General features: G+C 35.4%; 1 pseudogene across 1 annotated transcript; it reads left to right on the top strand.

Moving 5' to 3' along the window:
- Positions 1-366: 366 nt before the first annotated feature.
- LOC306651075 (E3 ubiquitin-protein ligase RNF13-like) lies at positions 367-22,323 on the top strand (annotated as a pseudogene). The gene is made up of 2 exons: positions 367-1,095; positions 21,986-22,323. The product of its transcript is annotated as an E3 ubiquitin-protein ligase RNF13-like (transcript).
- The last annotated feature ends 366 nt before the right edge of the window (positions 22,324-22,689 follow it).

The raw sequence follows: 22,689 nt of genomic DNA, 5'->3' as shown, positions 1-22,689 counted from the left end.
GATCTTCCAGCAAGATTTGGTTATAGATTTCCAGCTGAAAGTTTAAAGGGTTTTTTGATGAACTCAGAACCAGAGAATGCATACAAACCCAAAGTGCCTCTGCAACTAAAAGACAATTCATCTGGCACTTTTGCAATATTAATTAGAAGACTTGATTGTAATTTTTAAATATATTTTTAGTTGTAGATGAGCACGACACCTTTATTTCATTTATTTATTTTTATGTAGTGCTGAGGATCGAACCCAGTACCTCATACATGCAAGGCAAGCAATCCACCACTGAGCCACAGCCCCAGCCCTTGATTATAATTTTGGTGTAAAAGTTTTAAATACACAGAACAGGATACAAAGCAGCCATAACCTGCAATGTTGATTCTTATGACCTCATTAGCATGGGATCCAACAACACTGATGTTAAAGAAAATTGACATTCTATCTTTATTAATGAATCATCAGCTAATCACCTGAAAGATAAATTCACATATGAAAAAGGGTGTCACATTATCTTAGTTCCAGAATTTCGACTTCCTTGTCCCATTCCTCATCAGAATGGGCATGTGTCTTATCTTGATAATCATTTTCACCATCACAGTATTTGTATAGGACAGGTGTAGAGTTAAAAGAAATAGACTTCCTAAAGATCGACTTCAGAAATGCCCTATATATACCCTCAAGCAGGGAGATGAGTATGATGTAAGCCCCATCTGTTAGGATGAACACGAAGATGGAGACAAGCTCAGAATCCTCCCCTGTTCCCATGCTTATCACTGCAACTGTGTAGATCCTTGGCTCACTAAAACAAACAAAAAAACCCTGTCCAGTTTGCAAGCAACAAGTTGTTCCTTCTCAAGGTGATTCAGACTGTGACACAGATAATAATCAAGATGAAAACAAGGTGTCAGAACATAATCCTTTACTTAGACCTTTAGCGTCTGTCAGCACCCAGTCTATTTAGAGCTTTGTCAGAATCCCATTGACATCAGAACCTGACAATCTTCAGACTATGAGGAAGATGACAATGAACATACACACAATAAGTAATGCAGAAAAATGAAATTAATGAACACAGTGTTGTGGTCCAATGGCAGCCTAAAGGTGGATGGAATTACAACATAATATCATTTAACTTTCAGAGGATGATTGGTTTATTTTCTTTTAAAATGTTTATTTTAGGTATACAGTTCTTTTGTTCTTTGTTTTCTTGTTTTTTTGGCTTAGAAATAGGTGATTCTTTAGTATTCAGATTACGGAAACAGGCTTTATGATCTGGTATTTATCTCCTGGAGTGTACTACTAGTAAGTAGTACCAGACCAGTGCTATAACTCAAGCAACAGATAAGTTCTTTTAGGATGAAATAGAGCCAAAACATTTTTAGAAATCCTTAATACAATTTAAGACCTAAATGATAATATAAAAATGTTTTATGTTTTCACAAGAAGTCATGAGCTAAATCAACTCTCACAGCCATAAAGTTACCTAGAGTTGTTGAGGTAGATTGTTTGTTGTAGTATTTCCCCAAATTGCCATCATTAGTGATAGGCAACAGGTAATTTAGTATTTTTCCTCCTATCAGTACCACAAAGAAACTCTGCTATCTTTTTCCCTCCTTTTCCTAAGTAGCTTTATTCTGACAGGAAAGTTCTGTAGCCAGTGCAGATTTCAAAACGTTTCTTAAGGTTTTTAACATAGTGCAATGTATTAATTTGATTCAATACTGAACATCTCTGATTTGACTTACAGAATTTTTGTGTCATTAGGGGTTTGCGTTGTTGTGATCAAAGCAAAAAGGAAACAGAAACACCAAATTTTAGCAACTGTTAAGATTTGGAGCATGTATCTCTTAATAACAGCATCTTACGTTAATTAGCTCTGTTAAACTATGTACAGAGGAAAGTATTCTAGTATTGGATTTGAAAATAAGTGTTGATGTTTAACAAAATGAACAATATATTGATGCAACACATTTTGAAAGTTAAATTATATTGTACATCACAATAACTACGTAGAAAATATAGACATTATAATTCAGGTGCTAAGAATTTTTTAAAATTTATTTATTTTTTGCCATTTTTTAAAAATTTATTTTTATTGTAAACAAATGGGATACATCATGTTTCTCTGTACATGAAGTAGAGGCATACCATTTCTGAAATCATACATCTACATAACGTAATACTATTTGATTCATTCTGTTAAATTTTTTTCCTTCCCTCCCTTCTCCCACCCCTCTTTTCCCTCTACACAGTCCCTCTTTCCTCCATTCTTGTCCCCTTCCCACCCTGCATTATGTGTCATCATCTGCCTATCAGTGAGATCATTCATTCGTCTTTTGATTTTTCGAGATTAGCTTACCTTGCTTAGCATGATATTCTCCAATTCCATTATATGCCTGCAAATGCCATAATTTTATTATTCTTTATGGCTGAGTAATATTCCATTGTATATATATACCACAGTTTCTTTATCCATTCATCAATTGAAGGACATCTCGGTTGGTTCAACAATCTGACTATTGTGAATTGAGCAGCTATGATCATTGGTGTGGCTGTATCTCTGTAGTATGCTGATTTTAAGTCCTTTGGGTATAGACCGAGGAGTGGGATAGCTGGGTCAAATGGTGGTTCTATTCCAAGTTTTCTAAGGAATCTCCACACTGCTTTCCAGAGTGGCTTCACTAATTTGCAAACCCACCAACAATGTACGAGTGTACCTTTTTCTCCATATCCTCACCAACACCTATTGTTGCTTGTATTCTTGATAATTGCCATTCTAATTGGGGTGAGATGGAATCTTAGGGTGGTTTTGATTTGCACTTCTCTTATTACTAGAGATGTTGAACATTCTTTCATATGTTTGTTGATTGCTTGTAGATCTTCTGTGAAGTGTCTGTTCATTTCCTTAGCCCATTTGTTGATTGGGTTGTTTGTATTCTTGGTGTAGAGTTTTTTGAGTTCTTTATGTATTCTGGAAATTAGTGCTTTATCTGAAGTATGAGTGGCAAAGATTTTCTCCCACTCTGTAGGCTCTCGCTTCACATTGCTGATAGTTTCCTTTGCTGAGAGAAAGCTTTTTAAGTTTGAATCTATCTCAGTTATTGATTCTTGCTTTTATTTCTTCTGCTATGGGAGTCCTGTTAAGGAAGTCTGATCCTAACCTTTCATGTTTAAGATTTGGATCTGCTTTTTCTTCTATAAAATGCAGGGTCTCTGATTGGATTTCAAGGTCTGTGATCCATTTTGAGTTGAGTTTTGTGCAGGTTGAGAGATAGGGGTTCAGTTTCATTCTGTTGCATATGGATTTCCAATTTTCCCAGCACCATTTGTTGAAGAGGCCATCTTTTCTCCATTGCATATCTTTGGCACCTTTGTCTAGTATGAGAAAATTGTATTTATTAGGGTTTGTGTCCATGTCCTCTATTCTGTACCATTGTTCCACCTACTTTGGTACCAATACCATGCCGTTTTTGTTACTCTTGCTTTGTAGTATAGTTGAAGTTTTGGTATTGCAATACCCCCTGCTTCATTCTTCCTGTTAAGGATTGCTTGAGCTATTCTGGGTTTCTTATTCTTCCAGATGAATTTCATGATTTCTTGCTCTATTTCTGTGAGGTACGTCATTGAGATTTCAGTTGGAATTGCATTGAATCTGTATAGTACTTTTGGTAGTATGGCCATTTTGACAATATTAATTCTGCCTATCCAAGAACATGGGAGATCTTTCCATTTTCTAAGGTTTTCTTTAATTTCTTTCTTTAGTGTTCTGTAGTTCTCATTGTAGAGGTCTTTCACCTCTTTTGTTAGATTGATTCTCAAGTATTTTATTTTTTGAGGCTATTGTGAATGGGGTAGTTTTCCTAACTTCTCTTTCTGAAGATTCATCACCTATGTATAAAAATGCATTAGATTTATGAGCATTGATCTTATATCCTACTACTTTACTGAATTCACTTATGAGTTCTAAGAGTTTTCTGGTGGAATTTCCTGGTTCCTCTAAATACATAATCATGTCATCAGCAAATAGGGATAGTTTGAGTTCTTCTTTTCCTATTTGTATCCCTTTAATTTCTTTGGTCTGTCTAATTGTTCTGGCTAGAGTTTTGAGGACAATGTTGAATAGAAATGGTGAAAGAGGGCATCCCTGCCTTGTTCCAGTTTTTAGGGGGAATGCTTTCAGTTTTTTACCATTTAGAATGATATTGGCCATGGCTTAGCATAGATGGCTTTTACAATGTTAAGGAATGTTCCCACTATCCCTATTTTTTCTAGTGTTTTGAGCATGAAGGGATGCTGTATTTTATCAAATGCTTTTTCTGCATCTATCAAAATAATCATGTGATTCTTGACTTTAAGTCTATTGATATGGTGAATTACATTTATTGATTTCCAGATGTTGAACCAACCTTGCATCCCTGGGATAAAACCCACTTGATTGTGGTGCACTATCTTTTTAATATATTTTTGTATGCAATTTGCTAAAATTTTGTTGAGAATTTTTGCATCAATGTTCATTAAGGATATTGGTCTGAAATTTTCTTTCCTTGATGTGTCTCTGTCTGGTTTAGGTATCAAGGTGATATTGGCTTCATAGAATGAGTTTGGGAGGGTTCCCTCCTCTTCTATTTCATGGAATACTTTGAGAAGTATTGGAATGAGCTCTTCTTTAAAGGTTTTGTAGAACTCGGCTGAGAATCCATCTGGTCCTGGACTTTTCTTTGTTGGTAGGCTTTTGATGACTTCTTCTATTTCATTACTTGAAACTGATCTATTTATATTGTGTATGTCCTCCTGGTTCAGTTTAGGTAATTCATATGTCTCTAGAAACCTGTTGATATCTTCAAGATTTTCTATTTTGTTGGAGTATATATTTTCAAAATAGTTTCTAATTATGTTTTGCATTTCACTCGTGTCTGTCATATTTCCTTGTTCATTCTGAATTTTAGTAATTTTGAGTTTTTTCCCTCCTTCTCTTTGTTAGTGTGGCTAAGGGTTTATCAATTTTGTTTATTTTTTCAAAGAATCAACTATTTATTTTGTCGATTTTTTCTATTGTTTCTTTTGTTTCAATTTCATTGATTTCAGCTCTGATTTTAACTATTTCCTGTCTTCTACTACTTTTGGTGTTGCTCTGTTCTTCTTTTTCTAGGGCTTTGAGCTGTAGTATTAGGTCGTTTATTTGTTGATTTTTTCTTATTTTATTGAATGCACTCCATGAATTAAATTTTCCTCTAAGTACTGCTTTCATAGTGTCCCAGAGATTTTGATATGATGTATCTTTGTTCTCATTTACCTCTAAGAATTTTTTTTATTTCCCTCCTGATGTCTTCTGTTATCCATTCATCATACAATAGCATATTATTTAATCTCCAGATGTTGGAGTAGTTTCTGTTTTTTATTCTGTCATTGATTTCTAATTTTGATCCATTATGATCTGATAAAATACTAGGTAGTATCTCTATCTTCTTGTATTTGCTAACATTAGCTTTGTGGCATAGAATATTGTCTATTTTAGAGAGGGATCCATGTGCTGCTGAGAAGAAAGTGTATCCGCTCTTTGTTGGATGGTATGTTCTATATATATTCGTTAAGTCTAAATTATTGATTGTGTTATTGAGATCTATGGTTTCTTTGTTCAATTTTTGTTTGGAGGATCTGTCCAGTGGTGAGAGAGGTGTGTTAAAATCCCCTAGTATTATTGTGTTGTGGTCTATTCAATTTCTGGAATTGAGAAGGATTTGTTTGACGTATATGGATGAGCCAATGTTCGGGGCATAGATATTTATGATTGTTATGTCTTGCTGATTTATGCTTCCCTTAAGCAGTATGAAATGTCCTTCTTTATTCCCTTCTGACTAACTTTGGCTTGAAGTCCACATTATCTGAAATGAGGATGGATATTCAGGCTTTTTTGCTATGTCCATGTGCATGGTATGTTTTTTCCCATCCTTTCACCTTTAGTCTGTGGGTATCTCTTTCTATGAGATGAGTTTCTTGCAGGCAGAAAATTGTTGGATTTTTCTTTTTAATCCAATCTGCCAGTCTATGTCTTTTGATTGACGAGATCAGGCCATTAACATTCAGGGTTATTATTGAGATATGATTTGTATTCCCGGTCATTTGGCTCATTTTTTTTTTTTTTTTTGATACGACTTGATTTCTCCTTTATTTGGTTGTTCCTTTAGGGTAGTTCCTCCCTTTGCTGATTAACATCATTGTTTTTCATCTCTTCCTCATGGAATATTTTGCTGAGAATGTTCTGTAATGCCAGCTTTCTTTTTGTAAATTCTTTTAGCTTTTGTTTATCATGGAAGGATTTTATTTTGTTGTCAAATCTGAAGGTAAGTTTTGCTGGGTATAAGATTCTTGGTTGGCATCTGTTTTCTTTCAGGGCTTGAAAAATGTTGTTCCAGGCCCTTCTAGCTTTTAGGGTCTAGGTTGAAAAATCTGCTGATATCCATATTCGTTTCCCCATGAATGTAGTTTGATTCTTTTCTCTTGCAGCCTTTAAAATTCTGTCTTGATTTTGTATGTTAGGTATTTTCATTATAATGTGCCTTGGTTGGGTCTATTGTAATTTTGTGTATTTGGAGTCCTATAAGCCTCTTGTACTTGATTTTCCATTTCATTCTTCAGATTTGGGAAATTTTCTGATATTATTTCATTGAATAGATTGTTCATTCCTTTGGTTTGTTTCTCTAGGCCTTCCTCAATCCCAATAATTCTTAAATTTGGCCTTTTCATGATATCCCATAATTCTTGTAGATTCTGTTCATGATTTCTTACCATCTTCTCTGTTTGTTCAACTTTGTTCTCAAGGTTAAATATTTTGTCTTCAATGTCTGAGGTTCTGTCTTTCAGGTGTTCTATCCTATTGCTTATGCTTTCTATGGAGTTTTTAATTTGGCTTACTATTTCCTTCATTTCAAGGATTTCTGTCTGGTTTTTTTTTTTTTTCAGTATCTCTAACTCTTTATTGAAATGATCTTTTGCTTCCCACATTTGCTCTTTTAACTGTTGAGTGGTGCAGTCATTCAAAGCCTGCATTTGCTCTTTCATCTCATCATTTTGCTTCTCTGATCATTTCAATTATGTACATTCTGAACTCCCTTTCTGACATTTCTTCTGCCATGCTGTCATTGGATTTTATTGATGTAGCATCTAGGTTTGTTTGGGACATTTTCTTCCCTTGTTTTCTCATATTGGTCAGATATCTACCCCTCTAGTAGTGAAACTCTATTGACTTATAGTGTCCCTGTAGATTTCCCATAACTCACCTCCTAGCCTTCAGTACCTGAAGTCTTGGAGGAACTTGATAATGCAGTGATACACAAGGAAGCTGCCCCTCTAGGGGTGGTGGCCTTTAGGTGGGGTATATTTCCTGCTGGTGGGAAGAGGCACCTCCACTTGTTGACTGATGGTCTGTCAAAAGGGGGACTTAACTGTGGGCTGGGGCATGGCTGGTCTGGGCCTGTGTCTCTGGTTCTACCACCCTGGTGGGAAAGCCTCGCCCAGCAGGGAAGACTCACCCGGTGGGGATGTCTCGCTGGGCAGCTCTCCTCTGAGAAGTTCCCTTCAGTCCAGAACTACCACCTGGGATGGGCAGCCCTCCTCTGCAATGTTCCCAGGGGTCTGGACCTACCTCCTGGGCCAGGGGGCTTTGCCCTGCGATTGAGACTCTTGCTGGGCAGCCCTCCTCTGTGATGTTCCCTGAAGCCCAGAACTACCACCTCGTCTGGGGTCCTGGCCCTGCGAGGGACTCTGTCACTGATCGGCCCTCATCTGTGATGTTCCATGGGGACTGGACCTACTGCCCAGGCCTGGGACCCTTGCTCTGCACTGAAGCCTCTCGCTGTGCGGCCCTCCTCTACAATGCTCCCGGTTGTCTGGGTTCACGGCTCCAGCAAGGAGTCTCACTGGGCCACTCTACTCCACCAAGTTCCCTGTATTCCAGGACTAATGACCCGTCCTGGGAGCCTCGCCCAATGGGAGAGACTCACCCGGTGGCTCTGAGTTGGTCCCGAGTCTCTCATTACCTCCTCTTCTTAAATCCTGGATCCTCTCAAAGGGCTTCCAGTCTCTTGTAGGTGTCTCAGGAAGGGAGACGTCCTTCCAATGATGATGGCCACGCCCTGAGGAATAATTCAAAATGCCTGCCCAGCCTCTGAAGTAGCTGGGGCGCCCCAGCAAGGGTGTGATGAGTCAGCACAGAGGCAGGTGCAGTGTCCCTCAGTAGTAGGGGGGCAGGCAGGCAGGCTCAGTGCTAGCATCCAGCCTTGGTTTGGGGGTCAGCGGGCCCTAAAATTTATTTTTTAGCTAATACATAAAAGCACAAGATGCTAAAAGTTTTTGTATGTCCTTGTATGAGAGAAATTTGAAGGTTAATGCATGTTTTCCACCTTAAGAAAAAATATTTTATATATTTCACTTACTACTCATGTAACATCAATAAAGTTTATTTATTTACATGTCTCTCTTTACTTCCCATTTTTAGTGTGATATTTCTACTTTATCTGAACATATAACATTTACCTTCTAATTTTGTATTCTTATTCCCACTTTTTAATCTTAGTTTCATGATTGCAAATATTCAGCACTCATCTTTAGTTTTTTGCCTGAACTCCCCAGTCATATCTTGATTAAACAAAGTTAGTCTTTACTAGATTGTTCTGAAAGAGCTCATGCCTGTAATATCATCTAAGCATATTTAAGTGGTTGCAATGTTTTCCCCTACAGCCTTGAAAACTGAATGATAATTTGGTTAGATGAAAAATCTTTTGCTTGTGATCTATTTCTTTGAGAACTTTTTTGTTTAGGTCTTTTAAAAAATATTTATTAGTTACAGATGGACACAATACCTTTATCTTTTTTTTTTTTTTTTTTTTTTTTAATGTGGTGCTGAGGATCAAACCCACTGCCTCACACATGCCAGGCAAGTACTCTACCACTGAGCCACAACCCCAGTCCAGGTTTAGTTTTTAATAAAACTCTACCAGTTGACTTGCTCTGCCACTGCCTATGAAGACTAATGCCACTTGATTTTCTTTCCTTTGTAAAAGATGAGTCTCCCCCAATCCCCAAAGACCTGAGGATGAAATATTTATATATTAACTCTAATTGTTTTATTAGCATATTCCAGAATAGACTACTCAGGTATCACAATAGGTCCTTTAGATATTTAGATTTGTATCATCTTCTCCTCCACCTCCTTCTGCCATGCTGGGGATTAAACCCCAGGCCTCATACATGCTAGGCAAACACTCTACCACTAAGCTACACACCAGCCCTCTTCTTTTTGGGCCAAAAAAAAAAAAAAAAAAAAAAAAGATTTTTTTAAATTATAGTCCTGAATATTATTTGTCTCATTTTTTGCTTCTCTTTTTTTTTAGGATTCAAATTAAATATGCTGTATTACTTTGTTTATCTGCTATAACAATTCTCATGTAATTTTTATCTCCTCACTATTATGTTTTCATTTCCTTACTTTTTTAACCCAACATTCCAGAGGCATAACATATAAAACAAATTGTAAAATACATTTTAAGTATACAGTTGTATACCTCTTTCTCTTCTTAACATTTTCTTTACATATTCCATTTACAAGGCATTGTCATAGATGTTGGCAAATATCTTCATTTGGTCTGTGTCTTGACTTTTCATTTGCTGTGGCTTGACTTTTCATTTTCTTCACTGTGTCTTTTGACAAAGATGTTTAATTGTAACAAAGGGTATACTGCCTTGCATTCTGTGACCTTAGTAAATTAAAAAGTTGTGGTAGCACTATTGCAATTTCCTTAAGGTTTTCAATGCATATGGTCAAGTCATGTATATTCCTCAAGGATTCATAAGTAGACAATCATGTCTTCTATGAACAGAGATAGTCTTATTCTTTCTGGTTAAACTATGCCACTATCCATCTGCCCTAATTGTTCCAAGGTCGAATACCAAACCACCAGAGACAGCCCCTATGCCCCTATGCCCCAGTGCCTGTTGATATGGTTCAAACTAGCCAATTCTAAACCTACTTGAGGTAGGTGATAGCAACCTAGAATGAAAGAGCCTGATAAAGAAGGTGTTTGGGGGTATGGAATTATTTGGCTGCTTTAAAAAGAAACTGACCCGTCTCTGACTTGGGCCAAGACAGTTTTTTAAAATCGTAGTGAAGGATTATAAATACCTCCTTAACATTTTATAATCCACTTAGAGCCAATGTTGCATAGCTTCAAATAAAATGTAAAAACATTTGCAATCATAAAAGTCAGCTAACCTCCTTCCTTTTTTTTTCCCTCACACATTCAAGGCAAGTGCTCTACCACTGAGCTATATCCCCAGTCCCCCTTCACTTCCTCTCTTGTATGCTATAGTTTTATGTATTACATCACCACAGAGTGTACACCCTAAAAGATGTTATAAAGTTTTCCTTAAACTGCCATATATGTAAAAAGTGATTTAAAGGAAAAACAATTCATCCTTTTATATTTTCCATTTCTAGTGCTCTTCATTTCTTTCTGAGGATCCTTGGAATCAACTTCCTCTGCCTAAAGAAATTCCGTTACAAATTTCTGTGATATAGGTCTAATGGCAACAAGTCCTCTTCTGTTTTATATAAAAATGTCTTTATTTTCTTTCATTCTTGAAGGATATTTTCACTGGAAAAAAAAGTCATGGATCTTTTACTGTCTCTATAGTTTTGCTTTTTCTAAAATGTCACATAGTTGAACTCATACAGTATGTGGCCTTCTTTCTTTTGTTACCTCCATTCTACTATAAAGTCCATCAATAATGTTTTTTTAATCTAGTGATTTTTTTCATTATTCAATTTGTATTTTTAAATTTTTTGATTTGTCTGCCGAGATTTTTTTCTCTTTCCATTATTTGAGTGTGTTTTTTCATATTGTTGAGAATAATGATTTAATAGCTGCTTCAAAATCTTTGTTTACTAATTCCCTCAATGGCAGATCTTGGGGTTTGTGCCAGCTGATTGTCTTTTTCTCTTGAAAAGGATTAATTTATTCCCAGTTCTCCTTATCTCTTATTATTTGGATTGTATCCAGGACATTATGGACTCTTAAGTTCTGCAGAATCTGTGTTCACATGTTCTTCTGTGATGTGTGTTATTTCTTTTGTTTTAGCAAGCAATTAATTTGGTTAGGTTCTAACTGAAAACTGTTGCTTGCATAGTACGTTCCATAAAATATTTTTTTGTTATGTTCCACACATATGTGGTTTGGGCATCATCCAGATATATTAGGGGATAGAATTCAAAAGTCTTCACTCTTGTTCTTTGCCTTCTTGGTTCCCTTCTCTTTCTTTCTGATGTTCATGATTGCTCCAGACTCAACCTTCTTATTCTCCAACCCAGGAAGCCTGAAGTTTTTTCCTACAGAGCACCAGCTGTGCCAACTTTCATGCTAAATGCTATGAAAACAGGGAGCTCACAGTGTACATCTGCCTTGTCAGTGCATGGACCCTCTAGCCAAATCTTCCTGCTTTTGTTTACTCCCTTGTGACTTTGATTTATGCCCAGCGTTTATAATTGTAATTTATGAAAGAGGCTCTGAGTCATTATCAGGCACTTAGTCATTTTTCTTTTCTTCCCCCTCTTAGATATTTATTTGAATTTTTTCTCCTTTGGGCACCTAGCAAAATAATCTTTATTTCTTAAACTTTTTCTTCAATTTCATTCCTGAGTTGGCTCACCTCTCACTTCTTTTTGTTTATTTGCATGCTGAAGTTCGAATTCCAGATTAGAGGTTTATTTCATATTTGCAAATTATTTTTCCTGAAGATTAAATTCTGTGAAGAGTACTTAGGGTCTTTATTTCTGGAGAATTTTTATCAGCTGAAATCATTTCATCCTCATTTTGTATTTTTTATAATAGTTTTATATAGGTTTAGGCTGATGTTTTCTTTTTTAAATGTTTTAACCTCTTCCAGAACAGCAACACTTGCCAACTGCAAGACGTTTTGGTGACTGACTACGTTGCTTATTTTGAATGAAGTATGTGTACACGTGTGTTTTTAATCAAGGTTACATTTTTCTCCGGGTGCAAGGGTTTTTGATTTTACGATTCACTTTGGTTTCTCTATGACCCTTAATTTACTCTCCTTGTTTCGTTTTCTTTTCTCTGTATCAGGCATCCAAGGGATACATCCCCCCTCTAAGTGGCCACCCTTGCTATCAGACATATTATCTTCTCAAGATTGCTACTTTCGAGTCTGAGCACTTCCTTACCCATTTCTTATAATTCATCACTATCCAGGTCTGTGATCTAGTAGCTTTCAGATTTTTCTAAGCATTTTCTTTCTCAAGGAGGATTCCTCTTTTTTTCTGGGAGTCATGTGTTTCTGGTTCTCTCTTGCTTCCCTGTTCCTTTCTCCTATTTTTCCACATATTCTACTTAATTTTATACTTTGTCTTGGGTCTTGGTCATGATTATACAAGTTTGGAATGTTTAGTTCACACTGTAAGTACTTCAAAATTTATACTAGTCTCCATATCTTGCTTAAGTTGTAGACATGAGATATAAAGAATGTAGTTTGCTCTTCTTGATTGTGTGATTTTTTGATTATATATATACAAAGATTCAGATAGTGGTAGTTGAATTTAGCCTATGGGAACCCAGAAGTTCCTAGACTTTCCTTTGTTATTAATGTGCACAAAGTCAGCATTGCTCCTCTAGAACTATATTTCTCTTGATATTTTTTTTCATTTTACTAAAAGATATGCCACTATTTCTTAATGCTAATGTGGTGATATAAGGGCTTTTTACTACTGTCTATTCAAGAAAAATTGCTAACACAACTCAATTCAATCAAGTTCTTACAATGTACTCACCAAGATGGAACATTTTTTTGAAGTACTAATTGTAGTGGCTGTCATTTCTAGGTAGAAGACGATAATATTTCTAAACAGTATGTTTATTATTGTACTCTTTTTGTAGACCAATTAAAATGCAAAATTTATATAGCAAGACCATTTTTGTAATCTCTATCATCATGTTTCACTACAAATCTGTTAAAATTTAATTATGTGGAACTTACATATTGAGAAGGAAATAATCTTTTTTGTTAGTGCTAGGCCTTTTATGCAGCCATCTGTGCTCAGCAAGTCATAAGACCTGGAAAGGGTCTCTAAGCTCTTTGTAAAAGATTCCATTGCAAAGGCCATGATCCTTTTTAACTGCCTTTACCATCAGCTTGTTCACTTCAGAACATTTACACATTTCTGCTTAACATATGATAATTTATTCAGTATGTCTGCTGAGCCTCTCCTGAAATTTCTCACTAAGAAAACAGTAGAAACCAATTAAGAACCTAGATAACAAGAGACGTTCTTAATGAACTCTGTAGATATCATTTTAAAGGTTCCTTAATGCAATGATTGTGACCAACCAGAAATTCATATTGGTTCTGTTTTTTGCAACAGAGTGAGTTCAGTTAGTTTGCATGACTTTTCCTACAGGGCCATGCTTTTAACTCTCTATCCTGAAAGTCCATGTTATATTGTCAGTACACAAAAGATGGCAAATAGTAAAGGAATAATCCAAAAATAGATGAAGTATTGGAACACAGCACTGGAGAATATTTTCTTATTAGATTATAAAGTGAAGATAGGATCTTTCATATATTTAGCAAATGATTACTGATGTTGTAATATCATAATGTAATATCTGGTCTTATGAAATACAGAGTAGTCTATTATGAAGTGATCCATTGTCTAGTTATGGAAAGAGACAGAAACCCACAAATATTAGTATGATAGTGTCCAGCGTGGAAAGTCAGCACAGGGCTTGGTGAGCAGATAACCCTTTCTGCTAGGTTCGTTTAGAACTAGAATTGTGGTGGGTCCTGTTCAGTATAGTCTACAAGATTATTAAACTCCTTCTGGCTATTATTTATTCATTCACTTGGAGAGTGTTTATGGCCTCGTGTGGAAATGGGTAGGGGGACTTCTCTTTTGAAAGTTGTATATAGCAGGGTGTGGTGTTGCACACCTGTAATCCCAGCAGCTTGGGAGACTGAGGCAGGAGGATGGCAAGTTCAAGGCCAGCCTCAGCAACTTGGTGAGGCTCTAAGCAACTTATCAAGACTCTGTCACAAAATTTTAAAAAAGGGCTGGAGATGTAGTTCAGTGGTTTAGCATTTCTGGGTTCAATTCCCAGGAAGAAAGGAAGGCAGGCAGGCAGGGAGGGAGGGAAAGAGAAAGGAGTTGTGTTGTTTTGTGCATATTCTGCCATGGGAGAGAGGCAAAGCCCTACTTTTCCTAAGCCTTCTCTTAAACAAATTAGAGAAAGGCTTGGAGGGTACTTTTGGGAGAGTTTGAAAAGCTTATAGAATTGGGAAACATAATAACACTTGCTCAAGAAAACAAAAGGTGAGAGACTAGTTAGTACTATTGGCCTAAATGATCGGTCTGAAGATGGGGCAAAGACACATGTGTTCAAGAAGCAAATGTAGACCTCTTTAAGGAAAAAAAAAAAAAAACTGTCAACTTTTTTTTTTCTTTTTGGTGCCAGGGGATTGAACCCAGAGGTGCTTAACTACTAAGCAACATCCCCAGATCTTTTTTATATTTTAATAGAGAGAGGGCCTTACTAAATTGCTGAGGCTGGCTTTGAACTTGTCATCTTCCTGCTTCAGCCTTCTGAGTCACTGGGATTACAGGCATGCACCACACCCAGCACCCTGGTGACTCTGAAAAGGGACCATGTGGGGTGATCTGCATCCAATATTGTGATGAAATCCAAAAGTTACGAGATAAAGGAGAAGATTTTTTAAAGTCAGTTAAAGAAGAATCATTTTCTCATTAAAAGACCTGCATTGGGAGATTCCTAGTAGGGAAACTCCAAAAAGAATTCCAAGGTATTGAGGGAAGGGGTATGTGGGTAGGAAGAATAGTAGAAGGAATCAAACATTATTACCCTATGTACACATATGATTGCAAGACTGGTGTGATTCTACATCATGTACAACCAGAAGAATGAGAAATTATACTCCATTTATGTATGATGTGACAAAGTGCATTCTACTGTCATATATAACTAATCAGAACAACAAGAAAAAAGTACTATGGACAACTAGGAGCAACACCCCAAGACTGAAGTTGAAATGCAATGGAGAATTTCTGTGCCTTTGAAATAAATTATGGGCATCCCACTATCATTTTCTTTGAATTCTAAGTTTTCTTTAAAGAGCCACAGATTGAAAAGGTATTAAAAATTGAACCATATTTTGCAGATTAAAAAAAATAAATCCTGGGCTGGAGCTATAGCTCAGTTCATAGAGTGCTTGCCTGTCAAGCACAAGGCTCTGGGTTCAATCCCCAGCACTGCAGGGGCGGGGGGGGGGGGGGGGAGGGGAGAAAGAAGAAAAGAAAATCCCAAAGTAAAAGAATCACTAATATTGCATTCTCCATCTTCAGAAAAAAAAAATGCCATTTTGCCATTTTTCTGTACTTATGTTTCTCCCTTGATGAAACTTGGTAAGAGGCAGAAATCTTAGATAGCAAGCGAAGAAGAAAAACATCAGAAAATAGAGAAACTATCTACTGTGTCATCCTCCTCAACTCCAAGATTTTTCTTCAGGTCAGGCCCCAGTTCAAAGAAGGCAAAAGCTTCAAACTAAATTAGAACTTAAGGGTTCTGTTGATTATATTGGACTGAACTGAATAATGCAACCACTACATTGAATTAGATCCTTTAATATTCAGTAAAGGAACTATTTGCTTATGACCTAAGAAAAGGAGAAAAACTCTGATATATGAGTGAGTTTCCATTCAGGAGTGGTTAAAAAGAAAATCTCAGGGCAGGTTTTAAAGAACAATGGAAAAAATAATAAAATTCGTTTCTGCTTCCAACCCATTGATTGATTCCTGGTGCTTCAGTAAACAAGTCAAGAAAATATCAGATGAAATGATTTGAGAAATTGTTGTTATTTATCTCTTGCGTGGCTGTGTTTAGATTTGTGGACTAATTTCTATGAAAAGTCTTTGTTTTAGTCAGTTTTTTCACTACTGTGACTAAAAGGACTAAATAAGCACAGTTAGAGAGGAGGAAAAGTTTATGGGAGGGCTCATGGTTCCAGAGGTCTCAGTCTGTAGAAGGCTGGCTCCATTCCTCAGGGCTCAAGGTAAGGCAGAACATCATGGCAGAAGAGTGAGGTGGAGGGAAGCAGCTCACATGATGATCAGGAAGCGAGAGACTACTCTCTAAATACCAATATATACCCAAAGCCACGCCCAATTCCCACCCCCTCCAGCCACACCCGTCTATTTCAGAAATTAATCCCTCTCAGGGGATTAAATAACTGATTGGTTAAGACTCTTACAACCCAATCATTTCTCCTCTGAAACTTCTTGCATTGTCTCACATGTGAGCTTTTGGGGGACACCTCGCATTCAAACCATAAATCTTATACTGAAACTTAATATGTTTTTTCTTTTGAAAGATGATTATTTTTAAATTCATTTTAATGTTCATAATGCTCATTAAAAATTTTTGAATTCACAGAAAAGCAGAAAGGAAAAACTAATGGTCTGACCTTCATTAATAATTTGGCATATTTCCTCCCAGTTATTTTAGGCACATTTTCTTATTTCTTTCTAGCATATTTGTAAGCATGTTTTTTGTTTTCTGTTTTTTTGTTTTTTGGTACAAGAGATTGAACCCAAGGGTGCTTAACCACCAAGTCACATCCCAGTCCTTTGTATTATTTTATTTTGAGAGATGGGATCTTACAAAGTTGCTTAGGGCCTTGCTAAATTGCTAAGACTGGTTTCGAACTGATGATCCTCCTGCCTCAGCCTCAGCATGCTATTTTCAAAAGTTTACATTCCATATTTTTTCTACCTAATAATAAAATAAAAAGCATTTTTAGTATTATTTCAATCACTTTGAACCATTACTTTTTTCCTTTTACTTGCCAGAGTTTATATTTGATATATTAATAAGTAGAAATCCTAATTATATAGTTCATTGAGTTTTGATAATATTCATTCATGTAACCATCAACCAAAAGACAATAAAGAACATTCCTAATACTTTGAAAGTTTCCTTGTGCCCCTTTAAAGTAATGGCTTCCTATCAAGTGTCAACCATTGTTCTGATTTCCCATTATAGATTTCATTTTAGCTTGCCTTCAAATTTCACACAAATGAAATCATGCATTTGATGATCCTGTGGGTCTGGCTTTTAATGCTCAACGTATTTTGGAGATTAATCTGTATTGTCATGTGTATCAGCAGTTAATTGTTTTTTATTGCTAAATAATATTCCAATGTGCAACTACTTCACAGTTTGCTTACCCATTCTCATATTGAAGGACATTTGGGTATTTCTACATTGCGCCTACTAGGAAGATCACAAGACTGCCTTGAACATCATTGTAAACATCTTTTTGGTATTTATGTGTTTTCACATTGTATGAATAGGTGTGTGTCAAAAATTTCATGAAATCCTATTCCATATGCATATAACATTTATAGTCAAGACATAGAACTGCTCCATCATCACAAAGAACTTCCCTGTACTACCACTGTTTAGTTGCACTCCTCTACCCATCCAGTCTAGCAACCACAGCAACCACAGCAGTGCTCTTAGTCTCTTTAAATTTTATTGGTTTGTTTGTTTTTATGTGTTTGGGGGTTTTGTTTTTTGTTTTCTGTTTTTGTTTGTTTTTTACAAGGCATCCTCAAACTCAAGCTATTCCTGCCTCGGCCTCATGAATAACTGCGATTACAGGTATGCCACCATGTCTGGCTTCAATTTTTATAATTTTGTCATTTAGAATATGTTATGTAAGTGGAATCATATAAGAGGTGACCTTCTGTGATTAACTTTTTTTGCTAACCATATTGCCCTTGAGATTCATCCACATTGTTGGGTATGTCATTAGTTTGTTCCATTTTATTGCTGAGAAATTTTCCACAGTATGGATGTACTTGTTTAATCATTCACTTGTTGAAGGACCTTTGAGTTGCTTCCAGTTTTTGTCTTTTGTAAATAGAGGACTATGAAAATTCATGTATAGGTTTCTGCATGAATGTGAGTTTTCATTTTCCTGGAATGAATGAGCAAGAGTAAAGTGCTGGTTTGCATGGTGACTACATTTTTAGTTTTATAAGAAACCGACTGTTTTCTGAAATGGCTGTATCATTTTACATTTCTACTAGCAATGTATAAGTACATCCTCACCAGCATTTGGCATTGTTGCTGTTATTATTATTATTTTAGTTGTTCTAATAGGTGATGTGAAACTTCTTTTTGCTAATTTGCTATATATATATATCATATTCAGGTCTCTTCACATCTTTTGCATATTTTCTATTGAATCTTTTGGGGTTTTTTGATTCTTGAGTTTCAATATTTCCTTATATTCTAGATTCAAGTCCTTCGGTGGGTTTTTGGTTGGCAGATATTTCCTCAGAGGTTCCACCTCATCTTTTCATTTTCTTAAGCCTTTTTCAGAACAAAAATTTTTATTTTTAATTAAATCTCTCTATTTTTCCTTTTTATAAATTATGCTTTTGTGTCATGCCTAAAAACTTATAACCTAGCCTAAGGTTTCAAAATTTTTCTTCTAAGAATTATTCCAAATTACTTATAGTCTTACATTTTACATTTAAATCCATAATCCACTTTGAAATAATTTGTGTACAATGTGAGAATTTTAGGTCAAGGTTCACATTTTGCCTATGGGTATCTAATTGCTCAAGCAACATTCTTTGGAAAGACTTTCCTTCACTGAAAAGATTCTGCAACTTTGTCAAAGATCAACTGGGGATAATTGTATGGACCTACTTCTGGTCTCTTGATTCTACTGCATTGATCTGTGTATCTGTCTTTTGGCCAGTAACACACTTTCCTGATGCTATAGCTAGACAGTAAGTTTTAACAATAGGTCAAATGATTCATCCCAATTTATTCTTTTACAAAACTGTTTTACTGTGTAAGAATTTTTTGCCCTTCCATATAAATTTTAGTTTAAGTTTGTCAATATTTGATGAAAATCCCAATAGAATTTTAATAGGAATTGCACTAAACATTTTTATCTGGGGGAAATTGGTATCTTTACTATGTTGATTCTTCCAGTTCATGGACACACTATGTATCTTCATTTACTTAGATATTCTTCAATTTCTTTCATCTGCATTTTATTTATAGCATACCATTCCTACATTTTTGTTGGGTTTATATTAGTTTTTTATTTCCATGATTAAAATGGTATTAAACTTTTCATTTTGGTTTTTAAGTGTTCATTGCTAGAATATAGAAATAAGATAATTTGTTGTTTTGATCTCATATCCTGAGACTTTGCCTAATTCCATACTTCTAAAGGTTGTTTTTGTTGTTTTCTTTTGTTTTTTTGTTTGTATGTTTTTAATTTCCATGGAATTTTTTACATTGAAAAAGTGTGTCATTTATAAACAATGACAATCGTATTTCACTTTTTCTAATCTGACTTTTCTACTTTATTTCTATGGCAAGGATGTTCAATACTATGTTGAATAAGAAGAGTAAAAGTATTTTTTGAAGGGAGTCAGTTATTGGGGATTGAACCCAGGGGCACTAAACCACCTAGCCACATCCCCAATCCTTTTTATTTTTTATTTAGAGATAGTGTCTCACTGAGTCGCTTAGGGCCTTGCTAAGTTGCTGAGGCTGGCTTTGAACTCACAATCCTCCTGCCTCAGCCTCCTGAGCTACTGGGATTATAGGCGTGCACCACTGAACCCAGCTTGTTCAGTCTTTTTCATTGGAAATTCTAGAATGTGAGTTTTAATAACTCATTGCAGTATAGTTTGCATTTTCATGATGAATAAAAATAATGAGAGCTTTTGAGCATGCTTAATATTCATGCATTTTTTTGAAAAAGCTTTTTTCTTATGTTCTATTCTAAAAGCATTAAATAATAGACATCAAAATAATTTTGGTATGTAGAAGTAGGGTTCCTTCCTTTCATGTGAATATTTTGTTGTAGCACGATTTGTCACAAAACATTTTCTGTCCCCACTGAACCACACTGGTGACTTAATTTAAAACTAGGTAATATTACATGTATGAATTAATTTCAGACATTCTATTCTGTTCTCTTAGCCTATCCTTAATAACATTACCACAATGTCTTTATTATTGTAACTTTATAGATATCTTGAAATAAAGTAGTGTGAAGTCATCAAACTTTGTACTTCTTAAGCAATTTTTCTGGCTATTTCAAATTATTTACATTTCTACATAAACTTCAGTATTAAATTGTCAATTCTGGAAAAGGAAGTCTGCAAGAACTTCTAGAGGAATATGTTGCATCTACTGATAAATTTAGGAGAAATTATGCCTTACAAACATTTTTCCTATCTGTGAAAATATTATATCTCTTCATTTATTTAGGCCCTCTTAAACCCAATTTTAGTTCTTCCACTAGTTTTTAGCTATAGTTCTTTTTTACACTTTCTTTTCCGATGGCAAATGCATAGTTAGCTTATTTTATATATTTTAAATCCTTATGATGTCATTTGACTTATCAAGTAAAATGCAAGAATTAGTTACAATTTACTCTATTCCAAACCAGTGTGTTAGTGTTGTTTGATATTTCACTTTCACATATGCTATAAACTCCAAAATACAGATTTTTTAATTGATTGCATTTTCTGCACTTGATTTTCTATTCATTGATATTAAAGTAAAATTCTGTGTTTGTTCAGCATTTCATCTTTCTTTAATAAGTACTGAGGGGTGAAATGGCTAAGGTTTACAATAGGTACATACTGAAATTTTAAAAAATAAATAAATAAAAAATAAAAAAAACAAAGTATTTCCAAAGTGTTTGTAACTTTTTACATTCTACCAGCATTACAAGCATATTCTAATTATGCTATCTTTACTAACTCACATTATAGTTATGTTTTAAAATATAACCTGCCCAAGTTGACTGAAGCAGTGTTTTTTCCTTGTGGTTTTAATTTGTATTTCCTTAATGACTAATGACATTGAGCATCTTTTCATGAGCTTATTTGTCATTTGTGTATTTTTTCCAATTGTTAAAATCTTTGAACTATTTTAAATTAGGTTTCCTTAAAACTGAGTTCCAGGAGTTCTTTATATATTCTAGATATGTGTCCTTTATCGTAAGTTTTACAAATATTTCTCCTACTCTAAAATTTTATTTTTTCTAAGAGCTTTTTGAGGAATGAAAGATTTGAGCTGGGACTCAGTGGAGGGTGTTTGCCTAGTATGTATGAGGCCCTGGCTTCTATTCCCAGCACCAAACAGACACACAAAGAAGAATGAAGGGATTATTCTAATTTTTTAAACATTCAACTAATTGAACTTTTCTTTTATAGCTTATGGGGATTTTTTCCATTGTATCTTAAGACATATTTGTATTTATGATGCCTTTTTAGTAAATATTTGCATATGGTACTAGAAAAAGGCAATGACCTTTTTTAGCATAGGTATATCAAATTATCTCCTTTCTCGGTTTGTACATATGTGTGTGATTGCTTTAGAGTTTACAGTATACTTCTTTAACATATTATGATCTATTTTTAAGTGATATTTTTTTAAGTGATATTTTACTATTTCATGAATAATAATAAGAACCTTACACTGGTATATTTCTATTTTCTCCTTGTAGCATTTGGACAATTGCTGGTACACATTCTATGTCTTCATTTCTTATAAACCTCAAAACATTATTACTATTTTGCTTAAAATCATCGTTATCTTCTAAATAAATGTATTTAAAATATACACTCACATATTTTATCATTTCCATGCTTTTCATTCCTTTTTGTAGATTCAGATTTCTATCTAATATTATTTTCCTTTGGCCTGAATGATTCAACCTTTTTTTTTTTTAATTTTGCTCAAAAAGTATTTTATTGTATTTAACCTGTTAAACTGATATAATATAAACATAGCAATATTGATACACAAATTTTAACAGCCATTTACAAATATTTATTAAATATTGCTTAACTTCATACCTTAAGAAATACCAACACTTGTGAACATTCAATGGGACAGGCCAAAACAGTTAAGAATACTGAACTGCTGGAGGAGCACAGGCGGCCCACAGGCCACCCTGGCGGGCACACTTGACAGAAGCAGGAATGTGCGCAGGCGCACTACTCACGATGGCCCCAGACAGACACCACTACAACAGGTGGGAAACCCTCACACATGCACACAAACACGAGAGCAGGGAAAGGACCCCTGCACACGGCAACAAAAGCACCTCTTCATGGAGACCTTTGGGGACGGCAGGGTGGCGGGTGTGACAGGGAGCAGGCGCCATGAGAAGCAGCATCCTGTGGCAAGGGAATGGTAAACTGATGAATGCTACGGAAAGGTCACCCAGAGTGCGACCGAAGCCAGGGAAAGTCGATACGCAGAGGCAGCCTGGACGAATGCAAACCCACAGGGAGGTCATCTCTGTGCCCCAACAGGAACAAAGAAAAGGAAAAAAACAGGTGCACAAACTGTACCCCTTTTATCACAACGGTTTTAAATACCCTCAGGCCACGTGGGCCAGTTACTTCCCACGGCTGACTTGTAACCACTCCCTTTACTGAATTCTGAGAAGCTAAACTTGATATAAAATCTGTGCTATAGAATTAGAGGCTATTACAAGTAATATTCCACAATAAATTAATTTTACAATATTCTTCACTAAAAATCTGCTACCTTTAATAAA

The sequence above is a fragment of the Sciurus vulgaris genome (genome assembly GCF_902686455.1).
Source record: "Sciurus vulgaris genome assembly, chromosome: X".
NCBI lineage: Eukaryota > Metazoa > Chordata > Mammalia > Rodentia > Sciuridae > Sciurus > Sciurus vulgaris.
The sequence above is the reverse complement of the archived record's forward strand: the minus strand, read 5'-3'. Positions and strand labels throughout refer to the sequence as shown.